This window comes from Armigeres subalbatus, chromosome 2, assembly GCF_024139115.2.
Source record: "Armigeres subalbatus isolate Guangzhou_Male chromosome 2, GZ_Asu_2, whole genome shotgun sequence".
Taxonomy (NCBI): domain Eukaryota; kingdom Metazoa; phylum Arthropoda; class Insecta; order Diptera; family Culicidae; genus Armigeres; species Armigeres subalbatus.
Window position 1 is genome coordinate 251,390,606 of NC_085140.1, and position 20,166 is coordinate 251,410,771.

A 20,166-nucleotide genomic window follows, 5' to 3' on the forward strand; every position below is an offset into this window, starting at 1 on the left:
AAATCGCTTGAAAGACGGCTGAGTTATTAGCCCATACTTCCTGACCACTTTTCGTGAAGGTCTCAAATTTGATTCTGCATAATGTTTTCCCGAAGGACGTATTCTTTGACAATAGCAACGCGTGTCTAATGTATTTTCCCGAAGACTGATTCGATATCTTAATTACTTCGCGACGACTAGAACACGCACTGTACTCGCTTGGTCGACGGCTACTCCAGAAATGCATTTAGAATTTATTAATTTATTCAGACTAAGGCCGAAGTGGCCTGTGCGATATATAAGAGTCTTCTCCATTCGGCTCGGTCTATGGCTACACGTCACCAACCACGCAGTCTACGGAGGGTCCGCAAGTCATCTTCCACCTGATCGATCCACCTTGCCCGCTGCGCACCTCGCCTTCTTGTGCCCGTCGGATCGTTGTCAAGAACTATTTTCACCGGGTTACTGTCCGACATTCTGGCTACGTGCCCGGCCCACCGCAGTCGTCCGATCTTCTGTTGATGATGCTATAGTTGAAGAAACAGCCTTTAATCCTCAGCTTGCACATCCTTGCGTTGATTGGCTGCCACCCAATCACACGATGCCTCTTACCCAGCACTATGAAGCCAAATCGTTGGTGGTGCCACAGCTTTGGTAGAAGGTAGCCGCTCGATGCCCGCTTTTCCACACTTTCTGTCCTGTCCAGCAAATCTCCTGCAGCGCCACGACGTCGAAGTTGCGGGGATGTAATTCATCGTAGATCATCCTGTCGCAACCTGCGAAGCCGTTGCAGTTCCATGTTCCAAGCTTCCAATCGTGATCCTTTATTCGTCGCCTAGGTTGTTGCCGATTGTATCGAGTCGTATTATCTTCTAAGTCGTTCGTAATAGTTGTTTCTAAAGGCGGCTTATTGGGCCTTGGTGGGGCCTACTTGCAGATACATGCAGCTTTTTATAGGAATTTAACAGGGCCCACTGTCAAACCCCACCACATCCTAGGCAAGCCCCACAACTCGCAGATGGCCTGGGGATTTCTCTCAAAAATCATGTTCTTTGGAAATTCATTCCAGAATTCATTAGGAAATTCCTCCTGCAATACATTTGGAAATTCCTCCAGGAAGTACTACATAAATTCTTTCGGAAACACCTCCACGAATAATTTATGAAATACCTCCAGTAGTTCATTTGAATATTCCTCCAGGGATTCTTTCCCTTTCGAAGAGAATTCCCAAAGCAGTTTCTTAACAAATTTCTGGATGAGTTGCCAAACGATATTTTTAAAGAATTCCTTGAGGAAGTCCTGGAAAAATTCTTGAGAGAAATTTCGATGGAATTCCAATACGGGGCTGTCCATATACCACGTGGACAGTTTAGGGGGCAGGGGTGATGCGGAAAATGTCCATGGTCCATACGTTTTTTTGAAAATTTATATGGACAAATGTCCACGCTGGGGGAGGGGGGTATCTAAAACTGGCCAAAATTTGTCCACGTGGTATATGGACAGCCCCTAATTTCTTTTTAAAGTCTCCGGAGGGATGTCTTGAGAAATTACTGGAAGAATTCCTTAAATATATTCCCAAGATTTTCCTAAAGGAATTTCAGAAGGCATTCCTAAAATAATTTCTGTAGGTATTCCTGAACAAGTTTCCGAAGGTTCTTCTAAAAGAGCTTCTAAAGTGATTCGTGAACGATTTTTTCGGAATGATGGAAATGTCTTAAAGATTTAGTTTGCTATTCCGTTCTTCTTTTCTACTAGCATCCCTTTGAAAACAAAATTCAGAAGTGTCTATAGAAAATCATTCGGAAATTCTTCTAGAAAGACCTTCAAAAATTCCTTTATCAGAAATCTTTCGGAAATTATTTTCGGAATTCTCTTGAAAAACCCATTCTTGTCGGAAATTTCTTTCGATTTTTTTAATTCCTTCGCAAAATCCATTAGAATTTTTTTTTGTAAATTCTTTTGGAAATTTATTTGGAATTCATACAGAAGCGCTTCGATAATTCCTCTAAGAATACCTGCGGAAATTGCTTTTGGGCCCTTACCCCTAGTAACATTTTGGTTTTATGCTAGTTTTATAACATTCTTGAAGAGTGAATTGTGGTCTTCAAGAGCGTTATAAAACTTAAAATGTTACTTGGGATCGGACCATTGGTGGCTACTTAAATGAAGGCTTCTGAACTTTTTGAACGTATGCTTCCAAGCCCCTTGACTGAAGAATTCCGAGCCACTTCAAGGGAAGCTTTCTAGCCTATTAAATGGAGGCTTCCGGGCCTCTTGAAAGGCGGCTTTTGAGCCTCTTGAAAGGGGGCTCCAGAGCCTCTTGATAGTAAGCTTCCGATCCTCTTGAAGGGAGGCTTCCGAGTATCTTGAATGGAGATGCTCAGATCTTGAAAGTATACTTCCAAGACTCTTGGAAGATAAATTTCATGCCTTTTGCAGGAAAGCTTATGAGCCTCTTGAAAGGAGATTTCCGTCCCTCTTAAAGGGAGGCTTCAGAGCTTCATCAAAGCGGCTTTCGAAAAACTCAAAAAGGAACTTTTGAGTATCTTGAAAGTACATTTACAAGCCTCTTGGAAGAAGAATTTCGTGGCTCTTGGAGGGAAGCTTCCGAGCCTCTTGAAGGAAGGCTTCCGATGCTCTCGAAGGGAGGCTTCTGATCCTCTAGGAGTGAGGCTTCCGAGTATCCCGAGGGAGGCTTCTAACCCCTTTTAAAAGTATGCTTCCCAGCCTCTTGAAAGAAGAATTCCGAGCCTCTTTAAAGGAGGCTTCCGAGTCTCTTGGAAAAAGAATCCGGAGCCTCTCGAAGGGGGCCTTCCGAGCATCTTAAAAGTGGAATTCCGAGCCTCTTAAAGGGAAGCTTCCGAGCCTTTTAAAAGAGGCTTCTGAACCTCTTGAAAGTATGCTTCCAAGCTTTTTGAAAGAAGAATTCCGAGCCTCTTTAAAGGAGGCTTCCGAATCTCTTGGAAAAGGCTCCGGAGCCTCTCAAAGGGAGCCTTCCAAACATCTTGTAGGGAGGCTTCAGAGCCTCTGGAGAGGCTTCTTTCGAGCCACTTGAAAGGAGGCTCCTGAACATCTTGAAAGTACGCTTCCAAGCCTTCCGAAAGAAGTACTCCGAGCCTCTTGAAAGTGGCCTACAGCGCCTTTTGAAAAGGCTCCCAGGCCACTTGAAGGGAGGCTTCCGAGCCTCTTGAAAGGAGGCTTCCAAGTCTCTTAAAGGGAGACTCCAAAGCATTTTGATATGAGGCTACAGAGCCCATTGGAAGGAAGCTTCCGAGCCTTTTGAAAGTGGGCTTCCGCGCCTCTTGAAAAGAGGCTTCCGAGCCACTCTTATAGAAGCTTCCGAGCCACTTTTAAAGGAGGCTTCCGAACCTCTATAAAGGAGGCTTCGAGTTGCTTGCATAGAGGCTTCCGAAAAGCGTAGAAGGATGTTTCCAATTCTCTGGCAACGAAGCAACTTAGTTTCTCGGAAAAAAGCCTTCATGCCTCTCAAATGGAGGCTTCCTTACCATCAGACTTAAGGTTTTAGTTCAGAAGTATGTTGTTAACTTGTTAAAAATTAGTTTGTTTTAATGTGAAAAATAGAAACAAAAGTTTAAATTAAAAACATGTAAACCTAGCTTTAAGCGAAAAAACGACAAAACATTTCCCACGGTGCAAACGATGATAATAATGACTGTCAGTTTGAGCCACTCGCAACGCGACAACACCATCATCTATTCTCTGCCATCCACGGTTCTCACGCATACATGAAAACACGGTGCAAAAGGCTGCTGTAAAGCGGCAATCCATACGTTCCGCTAGTCCGTGCCAGTATAAAGTGTCCGGAGTGCAAATTTTATGACACGTGCGGATTAAAAACTCAAACTTCTCCGAAAAAAAGCAACCCGACGCATATTCCGGTGCCGAAAAAGTGCTAGGCACGACAGAACCAGCCTGGTGAAAGAATATCCTCCGTGGTGTCCGACGATATTGCGCGAGGTAAGAGACAACCTAAAATTTCCTGTGCTGTAGTTAACCTAAAATTCATACGCAGACCGGAACGCATTGATATCCCTCCGTGGTCCAGTCGGGTCCGATTATCACGAAACGAACCGAAAATTAGAAAACGGAACAGTTCCGAGTGGAAATCGGTAGCACAATTTCCGAGCGGGGGTGTTTCGTCAAAAAGGAAAGAGGGTGAGTCGACCATTTCAACTTAAATGAACACCGACAAATTATCAAGTGATTCATAAATTTCGTTAGATAAGCGGTGCCAGAAAACAAACCGTGTTGAAGAGGTCGTCCGAGCGATTGGAACGACGTTGGTAAAGAAGTTCTTCCCCTGTAAGTAAGCAAATCCTAAGAAGATGTAAATCGGTGGTACTGACCATGTCTGTCCATAGGGCCTCTTTTTCTGGGCTCGTTTCTTTCGAAGGCACTGACGGAGGAAGTTGTCGACTTTAGGCATTGGTACCAGAACGCACCACAAGCAGCGGAACGCGGGAAAGCCACATCATTGAGGACGGGGAGGCACAAGGCGGTGTGGCCAGAGGCCAGAGGACTGTTTCGCATGAGGCGCACTTGTCAGCCAGAGGCCCGGCGGTCTGGAACGATCGACGTGAGGGTGCTCAATCTGGCGAAAGTGACGACGGCAGAGGCAAGGAGTGCGGAGAAAGGTGTTCCGGATACTTCGAGGCGGAAGCAGATCCCTCGGAGAGACCCCATCCAGGAACGGTCGCACTGGACGGCCAGAGGGTCTCCAGCAGAGGAAAGCGCTGGTGCGAAGATCGGAAGCAGTTTGTTCGAAGCCCGACGGTATGGAGACCGTGGTGCAGGAAGTATTAGGGGACGCCCGAAAATTACTGTAAGTAAGAAAAATGTTAGCTCGTAAGAGATGATAGGAAAGGGAAAGTAGGAGGTAGGAAGGAGAAATTCGAAGAAGGGGAAATACCCCAAATACATGTATTAAATTGAAATCTGTTGTTTTGGGATTAGTAGTTGGTGATTTAGCCCTCCAGATTTGCATTTTTGTTCGCTTCGGTGGTTTCCACTCTACCGCTAACCGGAAAACTTGCAATACTGGCGCCCAACTGAAAATCCACAATTATTACTACCGTTTAGCGAAAATTTTTGGTTTGTTTAGTCATATTTTGGTTTTGTGATTTGGTTATCCCACCTACGATAGTCAAATTTTACTTTAACTCTTACGCATTATTGATATGGACTATACACATTTGACAGACGAAGAGGTAACCTACGAGTTGGCTTTACGCCACGTAGTTAACCTAGGTCCTACCACCCATAGAGGAAAGATCCTCCGCCTCAAGGCTCTCGTTCAAGAGGAGACCTTGAGAGACAGTAAGCCACTAGCTCAGACCACATAATGAGCTCACAATCAAACATCGAGCATTGTGAAGCTCAAATTCACCAATTGCACATTAGTACAGAATCGGCCATCCGCTCAGCCGATAGTACAGCACTAAACCAAATTCGGACGCGTCTTACACACTATCGCGACCGATTAAGTCTGATCCGTCCTCCGGTCGAATTGCATGAAACGCACTCGAGGCTCATCATGCAAGTCAATTTGTTGTTGAGCAAAGTGAACGGAACAAGTGCAGTGAATGGTGTTTCAAGAAGTGACAGTGCAGTGAACCAACCGCAATCCACTGGTGCTGTGAGAAGGTGCAACGCAGAAGAAGAAGTAGGAGCTTTTGGAGGAGCAGCAGATGCAACGATCCCAGTTGCTGACATTGTTAATCTGGGAACTCCGCCGCCGATATCAAACCAGCTACTTCAAGTAAATTCGTTCTCAGGCGGAAGAGGGCGAGGACTGCTATTTTCAAGCTCGTTCCAAGCACGCGACAACGAAGGCGAACTACATATGAATTCAGTCCAGCAAAGCAGTTCACCACCCCTCCATACCAATCGAGAGAACCACCAAACTGGAACGGTCCGGAAAGAAAGAGCACAGGAACTAGAAGCCAGAATGAGGGAGATGCAGGACAGAGAACAACGCATTCGACAGGAGTACCAGAGAATGAGGGACGAACTGGATCGGCTTACTCGCCGAGAACAACCACGACCGATGCGAGAAGAAGAAAGAAGAATACAGAAGGCGGTGCACAACTGGCCCTTCAAGTTCCGTGGGGACAAAGACACAACATCGCTCAACGTTTTCCTGGATCGGGTCAGAAACTTTTGCGAGGTCAGAAGGCATGAGTGATGCGACGCTGCTGATTTCCATCAAGCATCTACTGCAGGAGGATGCAATCGACTGGTATGCACGGGCAACTTCACAACGTTTACTTCATACATGGAACGACTTCAAGCGCGAAATTCGGAAAGAGTTTCTGCCAAAGTTTCTCGCAAATACTTCGTCTGGAGGCCAGCTTCAGATTCCAAGGAAGGGAAGAGTCGTTCGCGAAATATTTTCGCGACATTTCGGCGCTTTTCGTTTTGTGGAACCGCCCATTCCAGAGGAAGAAAAGTTTTCCTGGTGAAGAAGAACATGAACGAGAACTATGCAGCGATCGTTACGGCAGCAAGGCCGCGTTCACTGGAGGAAATGGTTGAAGTTTGTACCGGATACGGCGAAACACGAATGCTCTTGAACAGACAGCGCCGAATTCCAATTCCGCACAGTGCGCTTCTGGAGCCGAACTTTGCGACGCCGGTAACCGTCAATAGGGTTGCAACGCTTCCTCAGCAACAACAACCGCACCGTTACAACAGAGTGCACGCGGTAGAAGTAGAGGAAAACATTCCACAATACGAAGCAGAGAACGAAGAAGCACGGGATACGTGGCAGCATGATATCGACGACCTCGTAGAGCAGGTGAATGCGCTGAAGCTGAACCTGGAGAAGAACACCTGGCGTCCGAGCAACACGGCTCGAAACGATCAGCAACCGAGATTGGCAGACAGGATTCGTCGACCCGAAGAAGTTCGCCAGCAGGTCGGAAATGCAGAACAACCCAGAATGCAGCCACGGAGACAGCAACTCATACAGTATCAACAACGGCAGCCACAGCAGCTACTAGATCGCTCTGAAAGAACGCAAAACTGGCAAGCGCGCCGGGAAATCCCGAACATCGAAGAAGCATTAGACCACGTTCCTCAGCAAAGCCATCGATGGCATCCGGAACAAACCAGACGGGAGGAAATCCTTTACGAGGATCAGCGAGAGATGCCGCGCAACCAACGGCCAATCATGGTTTGCTGGAACTGCGACGAAGATGGTCACAGGTTCATGGATTGCCCAAAACCGCAAGCAATTCTGTTCTGCTACCGATGCGGCCGAAAAGGCTACTCACTCCGTAGCTGCTTCACGTGTCGAGCAGATGCGGGAAACGATCAGAAGGGGAACCGACAATAGAGAGGAACAGTTCTCCCCAATCCTTCGGACACCCTTCCGAAATCCCAAAGTTCAAGAACCTAGACTCAATTATCATCAATCCTGGAAATGACAATCGCCCACATGCAGTCGTATCAGTGCTGGGCGACGAATTAACGGCGCTGCTAGACAGCGGGGCAAACTGCTCCTTACTTGGAGGAAAGATGGTCGACCTGGCGGAGAAATACGGCTTGCAGAAAGGAACAGTGATAGGCGGAATAAAAACAGCGGATGGGACGAAACATGCCATTTCAAATTTTGTATACCTTCCAATCGTGTACAACAACCGCAACGAAGTTCTGACAGTGCTGTTGGTACCCTCCATACCAGACTGTATAATTCTGGGAATGGACTTCTGGGACAAGTTTGGTGTTAGAGCGGTATGCTGCAAGGTAGAAGCGGATAAAGAGGAACCAAGCCTTGGAATGCAAAACGAGATGAGACAGCTGTCATCACAACAGAGAATGCGACTGGAGCAGGCGATCCGGAAATTCCCTAAAGCGGAAGCAGACAGGCTGGGACGTACGAGGCTGTACGAACACCGCATCGACGTCGGGAACGCGCCACCGCGTAAGCAAAGGCATTATCCCATGTCGCCGTACGTTCTGCAGGAGGTGAATAAGGAGATCGACCGGATGATAGCGCTTGATGTTATTGAAGAAGCACAGTTTTCCCCGTGGAACAACCCGTTGGTGGCGGTTAAGAAGAAAACGGGACAGTATCGTGTTTGCCTGGATGCCCGGCATCTCAACTCCATCATGGTAAACGAAGGTTACCCTATTCCGCAGATCGCAGCAATCACCAACAACCTCCGAAGCAGTAAATACATCTCGTCAGTGGATCTGAAGGATGCGTTCTGGCAGTTACCGCTACACCCTGGCTCGAGACAATTGACGGCGTTCACGGTTCCATCCCGCGGACACTTCCAGTTCAAAGTTGTTCCGTTTGGACTGTGTACAGCTAGTCAAGCCTTAGCGCGGCTGATGACGCACCTTTTCGCCGATCTGGAACCATTCGTTTTCCATTATCTGGACGACATAATCATCTGCTCAGAAACTCTCGAGGAGCATATCGCGTTGCTGGAAGAAGTAGCCCGCCGGCTGCGTCAAGCGAACCTGACAATATCGCCGGAGAAATCCATGTTTTGCAGGAAAAGCATGAAGTACCTCGGGTACGTAATCGACGAGCAAGGCTGGCGAGTAGATGAGGAGAAGATCCAAGCAATAGTTCAGTTTCTAACCCCAACTTCGAGGAAGGAAGTGCAGCGGTTCCTGGGAGTATGTAACTGGTACCGACGTTTTATCTCCTCTTTTTCGGAACTAGCAGCACCACTCACAAACCTGTCATCGGCCAAGGTAAAGTTCCGGTGGACTCCCGTAGCAGAGGAAGCGTTTCTCAAACTGAAGGCAGCTCTGGTCTCAGCGCCGGTGCTAGCCATGCCAAACTACAACAAGCCGTTCGCAATAGCGTGCGATGCCAGTGACACTGCCATCGGGGCGGTCCTGACGCAGGAGATCAACGGTGAAGAGCATCCGATCAGTTATTTCTCGCAAAAGCTGTCAGCGTCGGAGAGGAAATATTCCGTCACGGAGCGAGAATGTTTGGCGGTGATCCGAGCTATCGAAAAGTTTCGAGGATACGTGGAAGGAATCAAGTTTATCGTGTACTGCGACCATGCAGCTCTTAGCTATCTCAAATCAATGAAAAATCCTACAGCTTTGATGAGCAGATGGCTACTGCGGCTCAATGCGTTCGACTTCGAGATTCGTTACCGGAAAGGGTCCATCAACGTAGTACCGGACGCGCTCTCGAGAATAGTAGCCGAAGCCGTATTCACGGTAGATCAGGTGCTGGATCCGTGGTACAAGAAGCTGGTGGATAGAGTAAACAGTGAAGGAGACAAGTTTCCGGATTTTCGTATCGCCAATGACACCCTGTTCAAGAACTGTCGCTGCAAGGATGAAGTTGGAGCAGTATACCACAAATGGAAACAAGTCGTTCCCAAAGAAGAAAGACTGCTGCTGATCCCTAGATTCCCCGACGAGCCAGCGGCTACGCATCTAGGATTCTACAAGACTTGACACAAACTAGAAACCCACTACTACTGGCCGCAGATGCAGCAGGAAATCAGGGACTACGTGCGAAACTGCACAACATGCAAAGCCTGCAAAGCGCCCGGCGTGACGATGATGCCGCAAATGGGGAAGCCCAAGCCGGCGAAGATTCCTTGGGAGATGATATCGATCGATTTCGTGGGTCCACTCACGCGCTCTAAGCGAGGGAACACAGTGTTGCTAGTGATAGTAGATTGGGTGAGCAAGTATGTGATCGTCAAGCCAATGCGCACAGCCGATTCGCAAAAGATGGTGGAGTTTCTAGAGGAAGAAGTATGTTTGAAGTTCTCACGTCCTCGGCTGATACTGTCGGACAACGGGAAGCAGTTCGAGTCCATGGTCTTCAGATCTTGGCTAGCAAAGCACAAGATCGGCCACATGAAAACCGCCTACTATTCGCCACAAGCGAACAACGCCGAACGCGTCAATCGCGTCGTGGTCACTTGCATTCGGACGCTCCTTGACGGCGATCATCGTGAATGGGACGACAAGTTGCCGGCTATCACAGCGGCGATCAACGCGGCGAGACACGAAGCAACGGGTGTAAGTCCACACGAAGCCAATTTCGGACGTAACCTGCTGCTACACACGGATCTCTACACACAGCAATCGTTGAACACGGCGGAGGATCCAAAGGTCGCCCAGGAGATGAGATTGTCGACGATACGCCGCATTCAGAAGCTCATTATCGAGCGGATCAAAAACAGCCACGAGCGAGCGAAGCAGCGATACAATCTACGCACGAGAGCGGTGGCGTTTAAGGTCGGAGATCTGGTTTGGCGCCGGACATTCATCCTTTCATCGAAAGCGGACCAAATCAACAGCAAGCTAGAGCCGAAGTTTGTTCCGGCAATCGTGAAGGAAGCCCTCGGAACAAATGTGTACCTGTTAGAGGACGTTTTGAGTGGGAAGAAAGGTCGATTCCATGCGAAAGACATCAAAGCCGATTAAGCGGCACTGTTCAAGCTATGTACGCAGGTAATGCCTGCCAACCAGAAGCAAGGGTCGCTGAAAAACACCAATCACTGGGAGCAACGACGACGAAGGAAGTGAAGAAACAGCAACACATTTCTCTTCACTTTCGCCAGACCGATTGAGGAACTAGCGGATTCCGCTCAACCGAGCGAGGGTCCAAAACCTTATTAAGCTATGTAAGCAGACAGAGTCTGTGGACAACGAGCACTATGCTCAGGAAAATCCGTCGCCAAGCGTGAGAAATGGCACAGTCAGGTGTGATGAGCATTATTATTATTTATTCAGACTAAGGCCGAAGTGGCCTGTGCGGTATATAAGAGTCTTCTCCATTCGGCTCGGTCCATGGCTACACGTCGCCAACCACGCAGTCTACGGAGGGTCCGCAAGTCATCTTCCACCTGATCGATCCACCTTGCCCGCTGCGCACCTCGCCTTCTTGTGCCCGTCGGATCGTTGTCGAGAACCCTTTTCACCGGGTTACTGTCCGACATTCTGGCTACGTGCCCGGCCCATCGCAGTCGTCCGATTTTCGCGGTGTGAACGATGGATGGTTCTCCCAACAGCTGATGCAATTCGTGGTTCATTCGCCTCCTCCACGTACCGTCCGCCATCTGCACCCCACCATAGATGGTACGCAGCACTTTCCTTTCGAAAACTCCAAGTGCGCGTTGGTCCTCCACGAGCATCGTCCAGGTCTCGTGTCCGTAGAGGACTACCGGTCTAATTAGCGTTTTGTAGATTGTCAGTTTGGTACGGCGGCGAACTCTATTCGATCGGAGCGTCTTGCGGAGTCCAAAGTACGTACGATTTCCAGCCACTATGCGTCTCCGAATTTCTCTGCTGGTGTCATTTTCGGCAGTCACCAGTGAGCCCAAGTACACAAATTCTTCTACCACCTCGATTTCGTCACCACCGATGCAAACTCGCGGTGGGTGGCTCACATTGTCTTCTCTTGAACCTCTTCCTATCATGTACTTCGTTTTCGACGTGTTGATGACTAGTCCGATCCGCTTAGCTTCCTTCTCCAGTCTGATGTAGGCTTTCTCCATCTTCTCAAAGTACGTGCCATAATATCTATGTCGTCGGCGAAACCAAATAGCTGGACGGACTTATTGAAAATTGTACCACTCGTGTTAATCCCTGCTCTTCGTATTACACCTTCCAAAGCGATGTTGAATAGCAAACACAAAAGACCATCACCTTGCCGTAACCCTCTGCGGGTTTCGAAGGGACTCGAGAATGCCCCTGAAACTCGAACTACGCACATCACCCGATCCATCGTCGCTTTGATCAACCGTGTCAGTTTATCCGGAAAACCGTGTTCGTGCATTAGCTGCCATAGCTGGTCCCGATCGATTGTATCATATGCGGCTTTGAAGTCGATGAATAGATGATGTGTGGGCACGTTGTATTCGCGGCATTTCTGCAGTACTTGGCGAATGGCAAACACCTGGTCTGTGGTGGAGCGTTCGCCCATAAAATCCGCCTGGCACTGCCCACGAACTCCATTGCAATTGGTGCTAGTCGATGGCATAAAATGTGGAAGAGTATCTTGTAGGCGGCATTCAGCAATGTGATTGCGCGGTAGTTGCTACAATCCAGCTTATCGCCCTTTTGTAGATGGGACACACGACACCTTCCATCCACTCCTGCGGCAAAACTTCCTCCTCCCAAATCTTGGTAATGACCCAGTGCAGCGCTCTAGCCAGTGCCTCACCACCGTGTTTAAATAGCTCTCCTGGTAGTTGGTCAACCCCAGGGGCTTTGTTGTTCTTGAGCCGGCCAATCTCCTCCTGGATTTCCTGGAGATCCGGAGCCGGTAGAATTATGTCCTGCGCGCGTTCTCCCAGGTCCATCACCATACCGCCATCTTCGTCTGCCACATCGCCATTCAGGTGTTCTTCGTAGTGCTGCCGCCACCTTTGGATCACCTCACGCTCGTTCGTAAGAAGGTTCCCGTTTATGTCCTTACACATATCGGGCTGTGGCACGTAGCCCTTACGTGAACGGTTTAACTTCTCATAGAACTTTCGTGTGTTATTAGCGCGGTACAGTTGCTCCGTTTCTTCACGGTCTCGATCTTCCTGCTGGCGCTTTTTCCTCCGGAAAGTCGAGTTTTGTCTGTTCCGCGCCTGTTTATATCGTGCCTCGTTCGCCCTCGTGCGGTGTTGCAGCAATCTCGCCCATGCTGCATTCTTCTCTTCCACTAACTGCTCACATTCGCCGTCATACCAGTCGTTTCTCTGATCCGGGGGCACCGTGCCATGTGATGAGCAACAACTTTAATAAACTACCTCTCCACCTCGACAATCAATCGGCAAAGCAACTACCGGAGGAAGACCAACGTCCAAACGCAGAGGAAGACCAAAGCGGTGGTCGAACAATGTGGTTCATCAACATTCCCGTCGCGCCAGGGAATGAGCCACAACGAACCGCGCGTCGTTCACGAAGCGAGAGAAATCGTACCCTGTTAAACTGGAAACGGGTTGCAGGGAACTCTGCAGGACGGCAGTTTAGTTCCTGGGTAGGAGGAGTGGAGACCTCGGGTCGAGGACCAAAATCTGTTCGGGGGGGTCAAAGCTTACGGCCACTATCCGGCGCAAAGGGAGCAACGACTGTGTAGTACTGAGAGTGGAGGAGTGGGGAACAAACGGTCCCGATACAAGAGCAGGTCGCACAACTGGCGATCCAGACAGGCAGGAAATTACGGTTCATCCAGCATTCCCATCGCGCCAGGGAATGAACCGTGCGCCGTTCACGAAGCGAGAGAAATCGTACCCTGTAAACTGGCAACGGGTTGCAGGGACTCCACAGAAGAGCAGATCAGTTCCTGGGTAGGAGGAGTTGAAGCCTCGAGTCGAAGACCAAAAATCTGTTCGGCGGGGGTTGACGCTTACGGCCACTATCCGGCGCAGGGGAACAACGGTTATGCGGAAGAGAGAGAAGAAGGAGATGTCGTCCGGGAACAGGACATGTTCCAACCGGGAGAAATAACAGCGAGCACGAGAGAAGAAACACCGAAGACCGCCATCATGACACAGCCGGTGGTTATGCCGTTAGCCGATCGAGAGAAATCGAGCCGTTCCACAGAATATCCGTTGACACGCCGCACAAAGCTAATAGTGGCAAAATATATCCATCAAATCGTATGCGTGGCCAAGAGTTAAAGCACTGGGGATTGTCATGAATGGTAACGCGACCCAGGGCGGTAAAACCCTATTTCCCGGCCTCGTGACAATTTAGTCGAGTAAATGCGTCTTTTCTCAGTATCTCAAACAAAACCAATACAAACCAATTTTGTCCTTGTAAATAGTCTGTAAATATAGCTTCTTTAGATTTGTGTGTGATTTCGCCTATTTTAGTCAATACAATGAAGCTTAAATCCGATTTGAATGTTTTGCCGTAGTTTGGCTCGGATTTGTGGAAGCTTGAAAGGACTTTGGTCAGAGACGATTTGAGAGGTCGAAGATTCTGCCAGAAGCAGCTGGCGTGATTAGGAGATTAGTTGTACAGTAAAGCTGTTATTCGATGTTGAGAAGAAGATTTGGCAAGCAGCCTAGGCTTGCGTATATAGTTGAGTTAGGTTAAGGAACCGATTGTAACTTGAGGTCTGCTCAAGAGTTTAGTTGACCGATTTGTCTCTGACCATCATCCTAGGAGGATGATTGAAGCATTTTTGAATTTTTCATAAATCGTTTGATCATCGATTTATGAAAAATTCTTCCGCTACGGTAGAGTTGTGTTAAAAATTAGTTTGTTTTAATGTGAAAATAGAAACAAAAGTTTAAATTGAAAACATGTAAACCTAGCTTTGAGCGATAAACGACAAAATTTCCCACGGTGCCAACGATGATAATAATGACTGTCAGTTTGAGCCACTCGTAACGCGACAACACCATCATCTATTCTCTGCCATCCACGGTTCTCACGCATACATGAAAACACGGTGCAAAGGCTGCTGTAAAGCGGCAATCCATACGTTCCGCTAGTCCGTGCCAGTATAAAGTGTCCGGAGTGCAAATTTTATGACACGTGCGGATTAAAACTCAAACTTCTCCGAAAAAAGCAACCCGACGCATATTCCGGTGCCGAAAAAGTGCTAGGCACGACAGAACCAGCCTGGTGAAAGAATATCTTCCGTGGTGTCCGACGATATTGCGCGAGGTAAGAGACAACCTAAAATTTCCTGTGCTGTAGTTAACCTAAAATTCATACGCAGACCGGAACGCATTGATATTCCTCCGTGGTCCAGTCGGGTCCGATTATCACGAAACGAACCGAAAATTAGAAAACGGAACAGTTCCGAGTGGAAATCGGTAGCACAATTTCCGAGCGGGGGTGTTTCGTCAAAAAGGAAAGAGGGTGAGTCGACCATTTCAACTTAAATGAACACCGACAAATTATCAAGTGATTCATAAATTTCGTTAGATAAGCGGTGCCAGAAAACAAACCGTGTTGAAGAGGTCGTCCGAGCGATTAGAACGACGTTTGCGAAGGAGGTCTTCCCCTGGAAGTAAGCAAATCCTAAGAAGATGTAAATCCGTGGTACTGACCATGTCTGTCCATAGGGCCTCTTTTTTCTGGGCTCGTTTCTTTCGAAGGCACTGACGGAGGAAGTTGTCGACTTTAGGCATTGGTACCAGAACGGACCACAAGCAGCGGAACGCGGGAAAGCCACATCATTGAGGACGGGAGGCACAAGGCGGTGTGGCCAGAGGCCAGAGGACTGTTTCGCAAGAGGCGCACTTGTCAGCCAGAGGCCCGGCGGTCTGGAACGATCGACGTGAGGGGTGCTCAATCTGGCGAAAGTGACGACGGCAGAGGCAAGGAGTGCGGAGAAAGGTGTTCGGATACTTCGAGGCGGAAGCAGATCCCTCGGAGAGACCCCATCCAGGAACGGTCGCACTGGACGGCCAGAGGGGTCTCCAGCAGAGGTAAAGCGCTGGTGCGAAGATCGGAAGCAGTTTGTTCGAAGCCCGACGGTATGGAGACCGTGGTGCGGGAAGTATTAGGGGACGCCCGAAAATTACTGTAAGTAAGAAAAATGTTAGCTCGTAAGAGATGATAGGAAAGGGAAAGTAGGAGGTAGGAAGGAGAAATTCGAAGGGAAATACCCCAAATACATGTATTAAATTGAAATCTGTTGTTTTGGGATTAGTAGTTGGTGATTTAGCCCTCCAGATTTGCATTTTTGTTCGCTTCGGTGGTTTCCACTCTACCGCTAACCGGAAAACTTGCAATAAACTTATTATTCAATATTTTGTTTCGAATATGTAGATTGCATTGAAGATTTGTATAATTTGTTCATTCAACGTTTTAATGGGTCGCATAATGGACGTTTTGCATAAATCTGCCTTCTTTACGTCATGTCTTTGGGTCATTTTGTGCATAACGTCCATTATGCCTCACGTATATTATGCCTACCGTACTTATGCCTAACGGGGTATACCCGTATTTCATAGGCTTTGATGTACTAATCGCCATACATATTAAGTACAGGGGTTGGACAGAATGACCGGGACAGGCAAAATTTTGTTAAAATTCAAATGACCATAACTCGGTGAAATATCAATCGATTTTCATGATTCCTCCAGGGTTAGATGGGAAAATTAATATAGTTTTGGAAAACTGGATCAAATATAAGTCCAAACTGTTGGATACCGTTTAAGGGCATGTCGGCGATCATTTTTTTGGTCGCCTGTATTTTTCCTATGAGTCCCTTTTATATTTTTTGCAGAGCTTTTCCTGAGTTGATTGTTATATTGATGTCACAGATCGGTAAACAAACTTTTTCGAATACATCAATACCCGGACAGAAGCCATGAACAGAATAACAAAACATTATATGGATTTGATTGATATAAGAGATAAAAGAACAGGCAACAATATCAAACAATTGATATTATTGAGCTATTTTCGTCTTCTCGGGTGTGGGTTACAAACTTCATAGTTCAAAGGACATAACAATAAAAATATGGTTGGTTTGGGGGAGGATGGTCTAAAATACACCAATAGGAGAAAAGGCCAAACGTAACCGTTTACATTCATTTGGAACGAATATTTCCAATACAATTTGGCGTTATGTAGGGGGGCATCCATAAATCTTAACGCGTAGAGAAGGAGGGGGGTTGCCTTAAGTGTAACAACTCATGTACGGGGGGGGGGGGGGTAAACATGGCCAATTTTTGCGAAACTGTTCAGTTTACCATCTCACTGAACATATATCCATCTCATCGCGAAACAAAGAAATACGGCACCATTTTCGTCGCTTCCTTTTGCTAACATGCGTGCTCACTGCTGAAAAACATCACTAAAATAATAAACAAATCAAACTCCTTTTCATTGCTTAATTTTTCGTGAGATAAATATCGGAGCTATGAGATGATGTCCAGGATCAGTAACCCTACTTAGTGCAAAGTTATAAAACCGAAAAATGTGCCCTTGCTGTTCTTCTATCCACCCAAAGAAAATTCTTATGAATGTTCAGGGCCAAGGGTCAATATTCTTCTCATGGAAAAATACAAATCCGCATTCGGAATATCTCCGGTATCCGGCAGTCTTGCTAAAAATTTGAACCAGTTTTCTAAAACTGGCACAATTTTGCCTGTCCCGAGCATTATACAAAATATAGAATTATCAAAACTTTGATTGGAATTGTTATACATCCGCCAATATGCTTTCTTCTTGCTTGCCAAGGAACCCCCAGGGGAGAATTCCCATGTGCCTATATGAATTTATGGAATCCGTAAGAAATAGTTGTAGGAACTCCTGCGAAAATTGAATTTGGAATTATTTCCATTTTTCTGTAAATAACTGCTTCAACAATTATTTCAGGATTGTCCCAAAGAAGTTCTTACAGTAATTTCTTGGGAAATACCTTCCGAAACTCTAGGGACAAATTTTTGAAATTTCTATTTTGGTGGGTCACGTGCCTCATCGTGCCCCATCTTAAATCCGCCAATGATTATAAAAAATCTTTTTTTTTCTCAGAACAATTTTGGCTGTGTAATTAAATTTCAGGGAAAATATTCGATTTGGTGGATTATATGCCCCATCGTGTCCAAGCTTAACTTGACCAATGGTAAAATGTCTCGGTTTCCCTGGTCGTAAAAGTATGGACGTTTCAGTAAATTTGGCACCATCACATAGAGTCTTAGAGTCATAGGCTTTCCAGAGGTGTTTAACCAAATGGTCTTCAAATTCTTGTAACCTAAATCTAATTGACGTACTTAAAGGATCTGGATCTTTAGGTCAACTACATACATCCAGTTGGTTATCGTAAAGCGTTCACCCTATCAAGTACAAAAATGAATTAAATTGTTCCAAAGCCATTATTATGCCTGTTTCCACTGAAGCATGATGATTCTGCGCGAATCACAGCAGAATGTGGACATTTTTCATGGCACTAACCAGACAATCCTGGCTGTTTCCAGTTGGTATGACTAGAGCTTTGCGTAGGATAGCAGAAGAATTCATGCAAAGTTGATCCACACTTCCAGAAACAAAGCTTCCGAGTGGAACAATTCTGCAATCTGCAATTCAATTTCCTTCCGCGGTGCTAATGCTACGTGAAACAATGTTCTGCTCGCCAGCGAGACCGCGTTCATTGCAGATCCATCAGCATATGAAATCCATACGCGAAATCCGCACCTCGGGTTTGGGAAAGCATTTTCCACTCTGTTTTTACCATTTCAGATTCTATACAAAACTATTCCGAGACTGCGATGATTGTGTTCCGAAAACAGGAAAAACGAGACCAGATATATAGCTGGCTACAGTCAAAATATCCAACGAACACTCACGCTGCTTGCGGAAAACCAAATCCAGATGTAGGATCACTTCATGCAGCAAGAGGGAGCAAGGCTTGGCACATAGCTTCACTTCACATATAAATTCGGAAACCGACGAGGCACGTAGAGTTTCTGTTCGCTCGGTATTTTTTCCATCTCGCCAGCCTCGCCAGCCAGGCCGGCCAGCCCGACCGCCTTGTCGTTTCAACCGCCCAATCCACGCCAAAAGCAATTCAAACACGTGGAGGTTTGAGAGAATTTCAAGCTTAAATGAAACCGTAATTAGGCGTGGAGCTGCGACGACGACGACTACGGTGGCGGGCTGGCGGTCGAACGCGCGGGAAACTAGCGGAAGGATTTAAACATCGCACCGAAGCAGCTTGTGCGAGTGTGGCTTAGCGCGCTCTGCCGGGGCCGTGACCGATTGGAGATCGTTGCCGGTGCAGCATCAGTAGTGATGATAATGACGATGGTGGTTAGATAGAGGAAGAGGATTTTTTTCAGTCAGTCGAAGATATACGTGTGGCAAGAGGATTGAAAGTAAATAATGCTGAAGATATTTGAATGGATGTGGGGGCTGGGCGGGGCGGACTTGGCAGCGACGAAAGGGGTTTGTTTGCTTGATTCTGTTGGGCTGATGAACTAGATCTCGCTCTTCAGGGCTAACGAGGTTCGATGGCGTGGAGAGATATGGGGAAGGCAAGAAGGAAGCTGCTACTCATTTCACGCTGATTTGAAAAGAGTTTTTGCTGAGATTTGTTTGATTTGATTTCGGTTTCCTTTCTTTTCAGAAATGAGAATAGCACTTTGATGGGATTGCAGTTGAGTCGATCTCCAGAGTCAATAAAACGTGTTTTAGTGTTCTTGTCGAAGTGGGTTTCTGCGAAACCTTTGAATTTATAGTTGAGTGAAATTTGAACTTTTGTGTTTTGGTAGCAGTTTAATGGGAAGCCTTTCATTCCATTGTTTATGTGCGCTATGAGGATACAGAATGACAATTTAATTAACGCAGGATGATTAACATATGTTTGTTAAAATAATTAAATAATCATAGGAACCATTTAAACTGAAGTGTCCATAGCTTTAAGCTTTTTTAAATCGTTGATTTAGTTTAATTTTCTTAAATTTTTGTAAGTTTTCGAATAATTAAAGTTTCGCTTTCCAACATTTTCAAAATTAATACAAAACGAATTTTTAAAAAGTCTTTAAATGTCTTAGTAACTGTCCCATTTTATCCCCATTTTATTACACAAGTGCATGTTTTTGTTATTGTGATGACCATTATAGTTATTTGATGGGGAATTACTCACTGCGCCTGTCAATGACTATAACAGTCCTCCATCTGTAACAATAAAATATTGAATTGTATCGAAGTTTTTCACCATATTTTATTGAAATAAAGACATCCTCATTGTTTGTTTACCCTTCCATTTCATAGAAATCATGAAACAAACAAGGAAATGTCGCTGGCATGGAATGTCACGTTCAATCAATTTAAAAGTGTACAACAATGTCGCGTCGAACGATAAAAAGCAAAAGTTTTCCCATAAGAACAGCAGCAGATAATGAAGATGTTGTATAAAAGATGTATATCTTTTCATCAAGGCAAGAGAGAATATGTAGTAAAAAAAATCAAGCCAGAATGAAATAAAACAAGAATGTTGAAAACTATCGTTACGTCTGCCGCCTGCGCCTGTCTCCGCCCGATTGCGGTTGCCAGAATCTCGGTAACTGGTTTCTCGTTGACAATCTTCCATTCTTCTACGAACCCATCCACAGAAAGTAGTGGTGGATAACAACCACACCGTCGTCGTCAGTTCGGTGCGAGTGACCCAAAACTGAACCGGCTGGCTTAGAACGGACGGCATCAGAACCAACGACGGCTCGCTCTATCTCTGCGCAGGGAAATAAATTGGAGTTTTGATGTGCCGTA

The 20,166-nt window shown here is 46.5% G+C and overlaps 2 long non-coding RNA genes across 2 annotated transcripts; both read left to right on the forward strand.

Annotated features, from left to right (window-relative positions):
• Positions 1–3,649: 3,649 nt before the first annotated feature.
• LOC134216173 (uncharacterized) lies at positions 3,650–4,280 on the forward strand. Its single transcript, XR_009980534.1, has 3 exons — positions 3,650–3,957; positions 4,013–4,155; positions 4,222–4,280. It is a non-coding gene; the product is annotated as an uncharacterized LOC134216173 (long non-coding RNA).
• A 10,222-nt stretch (positions 4,281–14,502) lies between these two features.
• On the forward strand, positions 14,503–15,451 carry LOC134216174 (uncharacterized). Its single transcript, XR_009980535.1, has 4 exons — positions 14,503–14,607; positions 14,663–14,805; positions 14,872–14,956; positions 15,012–15,451. It is a non-coding gene; the product is annotated as an uncharacterized LOC134216174 (long non-coding RNA).
• Positions 15,452–20,166: the final 4,715 nt, after the last annotated feature.